At 35.7% G+C, this 13358-nt stretch overlaps 1 long non-coding RNA gene across 1 annotated transcript in view; it reads left to right on the forward strand.

Moving 5' to 3' along the window:
• LOC136830792 (uncharacterized) overlaps positions 1-13358 on the forward strand; it is a 78196-nt gene that overhangs the window by 64770 nt on the left and 68 nt on the right. Inside the window, exon 2 of the long non-coding RNA XR_010850748.1 lies at positions 11121-13358. This exon is cut by the window's right edge and continues 68 nt beyond it. This is a non-coding gene — a long non-coding RNA (uncharacterized lncRNA). The remainder of the gene's footprint in view (positions 1-11120) is intronic.

Consider the following 13358-nt stretch of genomic DNA (forward strand, 5'->3'; position numbering starts at 1 on the left):
GCAGCATCCTGAAGGAGCTGCTGCTGGCATTAGTATGTAAGGCGAGAGGTCTATCTGCTGCCATCGGCGTGATTGCGCCTCCCCTTACTTAACATTCATGGGGCCTTTCGCAGTACGAAATCTCGTCAATATCTGATGGTATTTAATGCTGAGGGACCTCTCGTTTTCTGTTGCTTTCTCTTCAAGAAGTTTCTTTCGTCATTTTTTTTTTCAGTGCGTAGTATTTTAAACTTTACGTTAGATAGCCTGGCGGACTTTTTTTTTTATTACCTTATGATATTTTAAATTACTTTTCGTCATTGGTTATGAAAGCTGAGGATATTCTGTTTTAGGACTTTTTTCTAAGTAATTTTCTATAGTGTGTCTTGTGAAAGCAGGAGGGAGTATACATTTTTCTCTCCTTTTTCGTGTTTTTGGGTTTATTTTTTGCATGAATTAAAATGAATCTAAATTTGCTCAAGTTGCCTTTCATATTTCCCAAAAGTTTTCTGTAGACCAAGCTTAATTACTTAAGATATTTCGCTGGACTAAAATCCCTGGTATTCTTTACTTTTGTGACAAAAGGCAAGTATTTGTAAACTAAGTTTGATGGTTCTTGCAGCAGTATATTTTGAAGCGTTAACTACCCTCTTATGGAGCGAATAGAAAAACTGAAAAAATTAGAACCTAAGTTTGTCTCATAGCTCACAGAATAATGAAATTTCGAGATTAGAAAAAAAGGACAAACATTCCTATTAAGACATCACCTGAAATAACGGGGAAACGTTGATACTAATGGACGGTAAGCTATGGGGGTGAGGTACGACATTAAACAAGAAGTAATACGGCACCGTTTGCCCTTGCGTTTGTGATTCCGGATGACCCTCTGTGATTAATTCATTTCTTGAAATTTAGAGTTAATGTAGGAGTGAAACAGAAAACTGAATGGCAAATCTTCCCTCTTGCGTCTCTTCCAAGCCAGTATCGTGAAAGAAGGGAGCGGGAGAAAATGTGCGCTGGAGATTGAAGCTTGGAGGCATTCTGAAGAAATTTATCGGTAGCACTTAATCAACTTCTTTCAGGTCATCCATATTAATCATTCAAAATCAATCTTGGATGAAAATTGAAGAAGAATTCTGCTTCTGCCAAGTGGGATAATCGGTTTTAGCAGCACATTAAGTTTTTAAGGGAAAAATTTTTTTTTCTTAAGTATGAAAGGTAGACATGTTGTGAATGACGTCATATTTTTAAAGGTTTGGCGGTGGGGACCATTAAAAAAGTTACAATTTACCTATTGTTCTTCAGAAAGGCGTTCATATATATATATATATATATATATATATATATATATATATATATATATATATATATATATATATTATATATATACATATGTTTTTTAAAAGCACAATATGATTTTCATAATTTCTCTGCGAAAATGAATGGCCAAAGGACAGTTGGTGTACATGCTTCCAGTTATTTGATTTAAAAACTTTATAGCACTAAATGGATAAACTCATTGTTAGACCGGAATTAATTAAAAAATCGCACAACACAGAGAATTAATTTTTTCTTAATCATGTTTTGGATGCATGGAAGAGTCCAGTTTGTCCTGAAGATTAATGATCAGAACTTATTGTACGAAAGTCAGATTAAGTTCCGTTGAGCTTGATTGCCCTTTGATATTGCACTTGGAAGTTAGTGCGGTTTTTTTTTATTAATTTCCCGTGTAATTATTTACGTATTTTACGGAAGCTAACGACTTTTTCAAATTTTGATTATTAAACTTTGAGCGCTCTCTCTCTCTCTCTCTCTCTCTCTCTCTCTCTCTCTCTCTCTCTCTCTCTCTCTCTAGAACCAAGGGAATTTATGATATACTCTACAGTAAACAAAATATAATTTTTCTCTTTCCTGCTAAGGCTAACGAAGAAGGGAGTTGTCGATGAATTCAGTAAACCAATGGAAGACATTTCCCTATATTTTGTGCGTTGTAACCAGGACTCCCCCTCGTACCCCCCCTCTCTTATACACCCTTTTTGATGCTAAGCTGTCTCCAGGATAAACAATTTCCACTGTAACTTACACTGATCCGTATTTGCGCAGAATCAAACAATAGGCCACCGCGAGTGACCAAGACGGGTTCTTCCAGCGCCAGTTTGTTTTTTCAAGTGGAACGAAATGAGATACATGTGTTAAATGATAGTTTATGTGCAGAGGATCCATTTCTGATAAGAGTACCTTTGTGTGACCCTGATGAGGTAGAGGGGGGGGTTGTTCTGCGGCCTCCCACCAGTTTGGCATGTATGGCTGGGTTCAGGACAATGGTTCGCTGGTGGTAAACACAAGAATTGTATCTTGAAACTTGTGATGTAAATGGGGTCACCCCCTCGCTTGCTTATGGTATACTGGTTTATTCGTTATACATAACGGTTTGTCTTTATTTTTATATACAGTTCAGAGTATAGAGGTGTTTTTGTTTGTATAGACGCTCATATATATATATATATATATATATATATATATATATATATATATATATATATATATATATATATATATATATATATATATATATATATATATATATATATATGTATATGTATATATATATATATATATATATATATGTGTGTGTGTATATATATATATATATATATATATATATATATATATATATATATATATATATATATATATATATATATATGTGTGTGTGTGTGTGTGTGTGTGGTGTTGATGCTGTTCTTTTAACTTTAAGGGGGAGATGGTGCCTAAAGGGTAGAACCCCTTTTTAAGCAAAGTCACTAGGGTTGATGCTGTTAACTTCCCAACCCTTTCTTAACTAGCTGACCGGTGGGTGCATATTGACTGCAAAGTACACTTGTGAGTTGCAGGCCAGGATCGAAATACGGACCTTGCGAACGCAAGCCCAACGCTTTACTTTTGAGATTATATATGAAACATGAGAGAGAGCTAAAAGTTTAATAACAACAGTGAAAAAGCACTTAGTGTACATACTCGCAAACTCTAAACTTTCAGATCCTCGTTATATTTTTAAAAATTTTTGCTGTTACCTCATGTCATTTTTATTTTTTCTAAGACCTTTTTTTGTGGTGTAAGCAAAAAGCCAAGAAAACTCCAACGATTTTACATTACACTAGGTGAAAGACACATATATTTAGAGAATCTTCTGTAACATAGCATTCTAAGACCTCTCAAAAACTTTACTGCGCATGAACACATCTGAAAGCCTGTTGCGATTGCGAGGCTGCAATAAATCACTAGTCGAATCATGAACAATTTCTTTCCTCATTTTGCAAAATTGTGTATAATATTCGCGCACCGGGTATTTCTGCATCACAGAAGAATAATTGTAAAGATTTCTTGTGGATTTCCATAAGCTCATTTTCGGGCAGGCCAGTATGCTGGAACGGAAGTGAATGATTTGAAAAATCGTATTTCCAGCCTAGTGACTTGTTCCTAAGTATTTAAGCATGGATGTCAGCCTTTAACAATTACCAAGTTAGTATTTCTGATGTGTCGAGAAGTGAACCTAACTCGTGTTTCATGTATCATATTTGATTGCCATTACTTAAAAAAAGAATTTTTATTTTTTATTTCATATATTATTGTGAATTCAGCCAGAAAAAAAAAATAACAGCATCATCCAGCAGCAATGGAATGCGAAATGTAAGACAAGTGACAATCGGGATTCTTGGCCATAGATTTTGGTTTATTTGGGAGACTCCAATAAGAGACGAAAATACAATCGGGATGTCGGAAAATTCAGCTGAAATCAGTAGTTAACATATGAAATCGGGGTACTTGAAAGCTACATGTAAAAAATGAGGATCAGATGTTATTGTGGGATGCATTTGAAGTGGTTTATTTTCTGGAGGAAGTGATTATTTTGTTAGTTCACATAATTTACCCAGCAACAGAAATCCGAGAAACGACGCGAAATACTGGCACGGGAAAACTAATAAAGTATATGTGGAGGTGTATAGCTTAATCGTGTCCAAGGCTTGTTTACGTGAAGTGCTTTGAAGTTTTGTGTTAAGATGATATATTAATTGCTTTAGTTATGATCGTTATCGAGGAAATTTACTTGGTAATTACCTGTGTTATGTGCTTTATTAAGGCTACTTTTTTGGGGGGCTTTTTTTTTTTTTTTGGTTATTCACAGTATTGATATATAACGGGTGGGAGCGAATTTTCACCTGTAGTTTTGTGTTTATTTTTGCGTAAGTTTTTCCTTTTTCTATTTTAACTATGTTTTTTTCCGATGTGTAGCTATATCCGAATCTAGTTAATGTCTTTAGCGCAGCTCATGCGGTGCACTGAAGGCATTACTTAGGTTCTTTGCAGCGTCCCCTCAGCCCCTAGCTGCTATCTCTTTCATTCCTATTATTGTACCTCCGTTCATATTCTCTTCTTACTTTCCTCAGCCCTCTCCAAACAATTGATTCATTGTGCAGCTGCGAGTTTTTCTTCCTGTTATATCTTTTAAAGCTTTTTACTCTCGGTTTCAGTTTCAACGCCGAATGACCTCATAGGTCCCAGCTCTTAGCCTTTGGCCTAAATTATATCCAATTCTAGCCTCAGTGTCAACATTTGAATATATAACTTAAGATGTAATGTAAATAAGTTTGTGCTTTTTGATCACTGTTTATAGGAGTTGGTAATAGCCAGATGTCACTGTTACTGAGAGAGAGAGAGAGAGAGAGAGAGAGAGAAAGAGAGAGAGAGAGAGAGAGAGAGAGAGAGAGAGAGAGAGAGAAGCAGAGCATGTAAGGAATATAGTTCATCATTGTTTGTTATTCATGATGAACGGGAAGGACATGAAGTTGCATAGAGAGTTTTCACCGATTAGAAAGTATGCTTGCGTGTACTCGAGCAAAGGAATTCAAGAGCCAAAAATGAGGAAGAACTTGTGGTAAGAGCTGTGGCATAAGCCAAAGCTTTATAACATTGGTTCTCTTTTGGTCTTGGGGCATACTGTTACCAACCGGCGTAATGGCTATCATATATAACCGGAGATGACCCGGTTGTCAAGATTAGTACCAAAGATACTTCGATCAGATGTGCAAAGGATTATTGACAGGAGAGGATGTTGGGTGCTCCTATCATAATGCCTTGCTTTTGAGAACTGGAACAGTCTCTCCCTTACTATCGCTGTGTGTGTGTGTGTGTGTGCGTGCGTGCGCACGCTTGTTTCCTCAATCTTTTATTTCAGAAGATCCAAGGAAGGTGTTAGGTAGTTCGAGGGAACTAAAGGTTGCATTCTTGACTGAAAACTCAACTGATAAACGCACTGAGAACATCTTGGAAATGGGACGTGGGTTGTCACCTGCGTTGTTTAATATTCACCTAAGGTGTCCAATATAACGTCTTAAGGTGTTTGAACCCATTTATAAAACGATGGCGTCTCTTCAGACCGCTACGTTTACATTTTCCACAATTGTGTGAGGTAGACGTCAGTCGGCCTCTTCGTTATGCAGACTGTGAAGTGTTCAGTCCAAAACCCATGTCAACTTTTTGTCTAAAAGATGAAAAATGCAGTTTAAAAATGGAATGCACGAGGGCTCCTTGATGAAGCTGTTTTGCCGGCTTTGTGAAAATACCATACAGTTACGTGGTATCGACAAGTCAGAAAAACGCTTGAAATTTATTTAATGAAAATATTTACTCGCTCGCAACTGAACATTGACCCGCAGCATGTTTTTGTATTTGGTTGTTTTCTACTGTGTTATATGTATGGTCTCTGGGAGGGAGAGAGGATCTTTAATATTCGTTTAGCATAATAGATGCTAAAATATAGTTCACGGCAAAATCTGGTTGCTGTCTGTTTTATATAATTTGAAATTGTTATAAACCTTTTGTTTTTTCTTGTTAATAAACTAAGAAATCAAACGAAGAAATACGCACAATTATCGGAGGAAAACCAGAAGGCTTTATCCAGTGGCGCCACCCCTTCCAGAGAGGAAAAGGTGTGAGATATATATATGTGTGCGTGTGTGTGAACGCACACGTGCGTGTACATGGTACTGATGAAAATGCGATGTTTTGCATCTAACTTCCTACCATTTACTATTTCATCTTTATTTTCGCCGTTATGAAGTTGAGTATTGATCTCAGCTTGTCCAGTTTGACGTTTGGTTCTAGTTACATCTGGGGCTGTCATTAAGAGCCCGTCCGTTTGCATCTCATAGCTCGTGTGGTCACAGCCGCTTACTGGGATGGTGGGTAAAAACAATATTGTCACCCGAGGATGCATCCATGGTCTGTGAATGAAAAAAAAAAAGTCGCAGAATTATAAAATATAAATTGGACCAGTCTGTAGTCAGTCCTTCAGTGACTGTTTCCACGCTTTTTAAGCGGGTGTCTGATCTTTACTTCACCCTGGCAGAGGAATACTGGATCACTTTTATCCCGCGTGAATTCATTTTGAGAGAATATTAGTTGGACGAGAGCTGCCTAACGGCCTTTTATAGCCCAGGCCCGAAGAAAACTAGTAGAAGAAAAAGAAGTGTTGGTATTGAATACTGAAGGAAGTGATAAACCTGCTGTTGAAGTGAGAATGTTTATCAGTTTGGAGAAACCAAAGGAAGGAACAGAATTCCTGAACTAGGCAGTAGAGGGAGAGGAACAGTCACTTGACCGCGTAATCCATGGATTACCGATTTTCACAAATTTGGGAAGAGGAGGAATACACCTATTTGTATACTTGTGATATTTATCCTAACTATTTTCAGTGAAGGACATTTTATGCAATTTGATATCCTGCAAAGATTTTTTGATTTATAGTAAATACTTTTTCGTTATCGATGATTTTTGTTGTGAAGTTAAGAGTACAGAACAGCCAGTCAGTTAATTTGGACAGGAAAATTTCCTTTGCTCTTTCACAAATGTATGTCCAATATTTTTTTGTAAATATATGTTTTCATTTCTTATATCTCAAGTGATTAGGAATCGTAGACTGTACTAAAGGTCTTTTGCTTTCTCCCTTTTACTTTTCATCCGCTCCATTAAATCCAGATTTGACGCAACTTTGCTTTTACTTTTTTCTTATTTTTACCTTTTACATGATCTGTAGTCCTTTTGGAAAACCTTATTAGAGTCTAGAAATAATATATAATACTAATCAAGCGGAGGGCATCTTTGGAAGGCAAATGTTTGGAAATGTATTATCACTAGTGACAAAGTTTTTAATTAGTGGCAAGACGCAAGATAATTATTAATTCATCTCTTGCGGGTTACTCTGTAGTGAATATTTAACAGTTTTAATGTATTCTGTTATCTTATAATCTACATTTGGGAAATCATTCGTTTATTTGGATTTTTTCAGGAGACATTTGCATTTTTCCGTCTTCGAGTGAATAAACATCGAAAATAACTGTTATCATATTTAAAGAGAGTTATTATACTGAATACTCAAGCAAACACTGGTAGCCTAATATACTGTACATCTGAAAACCTAATTTCTAAGAATGTTTAATTTAATACGTATGTATAAATAACTATTTATATCACATGTTTGTACTTGCATATGCACAGTTTACACATGTACTAAAAGAGTTACGGCGGAATGAAGTTAATTGCCTATTTACGTACAGGTATTTGCATATCAGGATAAGTGAGAGAACCATTTATAACCAATTTGTTTGGAATCTTTGAATGTGTGACACCTCCAAAGGGTAGTTTTGGAAATGTGTAGCCCTGAAACATCCAATATCCTAAAATTATCTCCCACGCTCTTGTTAAGAGCTGCGATATATAACGAAGTCGATTTATCTGATAAAGGCTTATATTGTTATCTTATTTATGGCCTCGCCTCCCATCGAGGGGAAGCCATATTGTATTTGTGTTTGTCATCTCTCGTGTCATCTCTCTCTCTCTCTCTCTCTCTCTCTCTCTCTCTCTCTCTCTCTCTCTCTCTCTCTCTCTCTCTTAGCTGTAGTGGATGATTATAGAAGTGACAAAAGTCTTTTTCTTTGGAGGCACCCCATCAAGAAAACCATGTTTTGATATATATACATATATATATATAATTTATATATATATATATATATATACATATACGTATACATATACATATATAAAAAACAGCAACAATGAAATCGAGAAGGCAAGAGGTCTTTGGGGCTATATATGTATATATTCACGAAAGAAGCGAAAGGGTTTTCGATGTGTGGATATGCGTTATCTCTCATTATATTTTGTTATTATTAAGCTTTGCAACATCGTGTGTGAAGACGAACAATAGCTATATACTGTGTGTGTGTATATATATATATATATATATATATATATATATATATATATATATATATATATATATATATATATATATAAATTTATAAAATCCAGTCCAGTTACATTTTATAACATCAGCCCTTAAGATGAAAGCTTATAGCATTCCATAAAAAAGAATAAAAGGTATTTGGCATTAGTATTTATATTCAGTTGTAAACAAAATTTTTTTTCTCTCCTCCTCCCTCCGTCATTCTTTTTTGAAGTCAAAGAAATTATTATTGTAATTATTATTAATAGATCTTTCCTTTAATCAAATATCTTTGGATATGTAACGCTTATATTTTATTTTAATAGCCATTTATGAAGCTAAATGACTGACAATGGCAAATATTGGTTTAGATTACTTTCTAACAGAATCTGCTTGACTTGAGTTGGATGAATTGATAACGACGTCTATGAATGTAATCTTCCTTCCACTCTTGATTACTTGTAAGAATTACTGAGATATTTGATCAGATCTAATTTGCTTATGCAGTGTCATTTAATTAGACTTACGTTGTTGGTATTATTATTATTATTATTATTATTATTATTATTATTATTATTATTATTATTATTATTATTATTATTCAAAATATGAAAGGTGACGTACAGTGCATCATACCACAGAATATAGAAGAAAGTAAATAAGAAGATAAAACTAATGGATATAAAACTAATTTAAAATGGAATATGTCAGTATAGGAGAGCAAAAGAGCTTGGCTTTCTTTTATTATTGCATAACTGCTCTCGACTCTGCGACTGCTGGTTCCACCGCGAGTAGTGGATATTGCTTTGCTTAACGGTGCTGCTGTCGCCTTATCAGCAATTGACAAATTTATTTGTGGTAAAGGTCATGTTTTCTCAAACAAGACATATATTATCATCCTTTTAGTAAATGAACTTTCGAATGATGAAGGGAAAATTGGTGGTTATCCTTTACAACTTTTACACCATCTTAAATGTACGCGATGATACACAGTACATTATATGTATATATGTGTGTGTGTTTGTTTGTTTGTTTGTTTCATTTTCCCTTCTTCACATATGAGCATTCAAGTGTAGGAAAACTTGCCGTTCAAGTTCATGGCCTTCCAGGTTTGCTCTATAAGAACTTTTGCTTATTTTCTTTATTACAAAATCATTATTATCATAACCCTGAGATATTTTAGATTCATCTCTTAATCCTTATCATCATTATCTTTAGTACTAATTAGTACTGGTAGTACTGTTAGTAGTATTAGTAATAAAAGTAACTTTTTCCTCTGCCATTTGATGTCTCCATCATTTTCGTTTCTGATGGTTGCTTAACCATTTTATTCGTTCGAACTTGCTCTTAATATTCATGCTTTTATGTAAAGGTTCGTATCCGTATTTGAAAGTCGCTCCGGTTCCCTTTGGTGGGAGTCTCAGGGCGACTGATTGCATGAGTGAATTGATTAAAGAGTTTAGTCATAGGTAACATGTATAAGCACTTCAGTCGTTGGACTGGTTTCACCGGCACCGAGTACGTCGGAGGGTCATTACCAATACAGTTACTCATCTTACGGAAGAGCTATTTTTGTTTCGGGGTCTCTCTCTCTCTCTCTCTCTCTCTCTCTCTCTCTCTCTCTCTCTCTCTCTCTTAGGATCGGATGCTTCTGTTAGGATTCGGATGCAAGGGTTAGAAAGTGTGTCTAAAATTCGAGTGTGCAATTCCTTAGGGGGGTTAGTGCCGTCAGTGCACCTCACGCGGTGCACTGTAGGCATTACTCGAGCTTCTTTGCAGCGTCCCTTGGAACCCTAGCTGCAATCCCTCTCATTCCCTTTACTGTGCCTCCGTTCACATTCTCTTTCTTCCAACTTACTTATCACCTCCTAACAATTGTTTCATAATGCAGCTACGAAGCTTTCCTCCTGTTACACATTTCAAACCTTTTTAACCTCAGTTTCCCGTTCAGCGCTTAATAACCTCATAGGTCCCAACGCTTTGCCTTTGGCCTAAATATTGTATACCTTTCTTGGCCTAAATATTGTATACCTTTCCTTAACTTTCTTTTGAGTGTAAAAAGCACATAAGAAAAGGATGATGAAAGTGTACTACAAGCATAGTTAGTTATTCAGATGTCTTCTTTGATAAGAATTAGTTGAAAGAAAGGGCATAAACGCCGAGGAATGATAATAAGGGTTAATATCTTGCATATGACTGAAAGTGAAATCGTGTCAATGAATGTATGCAGTAGTGCTCTCAGAGCACAAGATCAGCATAGTAAAACCTTGAATGAAATTAATTGAAAGGTACTAGTGTATTATTTTCAGTTGCTGCTTACATGCGTCTCAAAAATCATCCTTCGAGTTTTATATAAACCATTTAAATAATGAACGTTTCGTTATATTTTAAGAAATCTGTCTTCAGTTATAGGAAGGTAGTTTTCCTGACCCGTAGGGGGTTAGTGACGTCAGTTCACCTCATGCGGTGCACTGTAGGTATTACTTAGGTTCTTTGCAGCGTCCTTCAGCCTCTAGCTGCGACCCCTTTCATTCCTTTTACTGTACCTCCGTTTATATTCTTTCTTCCATCTTACTTTCCACCCTCTCCTAACAATTGTTTCATGGTGTAACTGCGAGGTTTTCCTCCTGTTACCCCTTTCAATACCTTCTTACTTTCAATTTCCGTTTTACCACTGAATGACTTCATAGGTCCCAGCGCTTGGACTTTGACCTAAATTCTGTATTCTAGGTAGTTAGCCTTGAAGATTTGATTGTTTCTTAGTTGCGTTTTTATAATTGCTCCATGGCGTTATTAAAAGTTTCTTCGAAATGTAAAACAGAATCCTTAATTTAAAGTGTTTTGCTATTCTTTTCAGGTCCACCAGGGTTACCACCAGGGAACACCAGGGTGCTGTGAGTACTACAGTTCAGCCATGTTAATTTAGATTATTGTATTGGCTTGTCAGCTTCTTTTTTTTTTTTCTTTTTCGTGCGATTTCGTGCATCGTGAGAACTTCTAGCTGTAAACTGTCGTCGTCTGAGCTTGGCATATTAAGATTTGTCGTTTGATCTGTGACTGTAAACTATCACGGTGACTACAGTTGTTTGTCGTCGACGCCGTTCCTGGAAGATGTTCGTTGTTATTTTCCTCATTATGAGTCCCTTGAGATGCCTTTTTCCGACGAGGTTACACTACAAGGCATCGTAATGCTGCTCAACAACTTTATTCTATATTGATTTTTTTTTTTTACTTTAATGGTTGTGTTGTGTATGAGAATAGCCGTTACTCGAAGGTATCCTCACTAGCTGTTATGAAAATGTTCAGTACCACAACACCAGACATCAGTTTCCCAAATAATTTTCATTATACCAGTACATAAAGATTGGTCTTCCAGTATTTCAGGACGCAAAAGAAAATTCAAAATCGAATGGCGAAGTTCAAAAGAGTAGACTGTAAAACGGAAGGATCTGATCTGATAAACTCGGCTGTTAACAAAATAGAACGTTATAGGAATCGACAAACCGGAAACTAGCGGTTCCAAATGTCGGTGGTGTAGGGAAATAAGAATGCGAGTACAGTAAGTATTTCGAGGATGTCCTTGCCTCTTTATTGCTCTACACGGTCTCTAAAGAGGAGATGGTTATTGTCCTATTCAGTAATTTGGTTAATTTTTTTTTAGCTTTATAATGGCGTGCCTTTGTCTGTATACACAAGTCACTTTTGATTTTGTTTACTAGTTTATCTTGACATAGCAGTATACTTTCTGATTGCCGATATTTTCTTCTGTTGTTTACCAATGGATTGCAGAAGAATCATCAATTACATAAATATGAAAGCAGTTTTGCGTAGGCTAATACAATACTTCCCGATTATTTTAGGGTTTTAGAGTTCAAAGTCTAGTATAATTGCACTGCCGAACGGACAATGAAGTTAATGTTCAGCCTTGAAAATATTTAATGGGAACCATTCAAGTGTCGGTTCATGTTAGTTTACTCTTGGCAATCACGGTCTTCCAATTAGGGTCAGAACCTTTAAATGGATATATTCGTAAATTGACATGCTATAATATGATTGCTAATGTGATGTGTAATCATATTCATGTGTTACATTTCTTTAAAGTGTTATGTCAATCGTATATGCATATGCAAACATACAGTGAAACAGTTTGTTTTGTTTTCTAGTGATTATGTTTTTGCATATATTCTGTATTGTGTTGTGCTTGCTTGCTTGTATTTTCGAGCCTTGAAGTATATAGGAATGCGGTGAGTACATCTTGCGCCTTCCGTGTTCAGAGGTATAAAACGTTTTCAGAGGTTTTGTGAACATTAAATTTTTTTTTTTTATTTCAATGTCACTTTTTTAACGAAAGATTTTTGTTTTACATTCTTCTTTGGGGAAATTCCCATTAAGAAGCTTGGGCAAACCAAACAAAACAAAGGCATTGTTTGCATTCAATATTTCACTGTCATGTGCCATGCTTTGTTGTCCCTGAGCCATAAATAATTAGAATTATAATTACAATTATAGTGACAATTACGACGACAGTCTCCGACCTCCTCGAAGTGCTCTCATCATTAAAGAGAGTTTGGTTGGAGGTGAGGGAGTTTATCATTAAAGGGACAGCGGAAGCTATCTTCAGCTAAAGTAAAAAGTCATCTGTCTTCATTAATGTCCTTTTATTCTTTTTCTCTCTCGGTACTCCACCGTCATGAGAATTTTGGTACGAAATAATAAAATGCGGTTTTGCCACATCGTGTGGAGATTGTGTGAAATGAGTTGAGTTTTGAGATTGAATGAAGTGAGATGTTGAGTTTTTGATCATTGAATAGTCTTAATATAATAACACGTTTAAAACTCCCTTTCTTGTAGACTTCTTTAATGGGAAGAGTATACGCCAAGAATAGATTACCTTAGCGTCTATGGGATAGGATAGAGCCAGTTGCACAATTGACAAAGAAAGCAGAATATGTTTAGAAGTCCCTTCTGCCTTCACTTGATTATGTAAAGTAACTGCAGTGAGAGTAAATTAATAGTTACAGTTGACATACAGTGCATAAGTTTATTAATAAATGGAAGTTGGGGTAAAAGAGCAGAATGTTGTAAATGTTGTAAT

This window comes from Macrobrachium rosenbergii, chromosome 47, assembly GCF_040412425.1.
Source record: "Macrobrachium rosenbergii isolate ZJJX-2024 chromosome 47, ASM4041242v1, whole genome shotgun sequence".
Lineage (NCBI taxonomy): Eukaryota > Metazoa > Arthropoda > Malacostraca > Decapoda > Palaemonidae > Macrobrachium > Macrobrachium rosenbergii.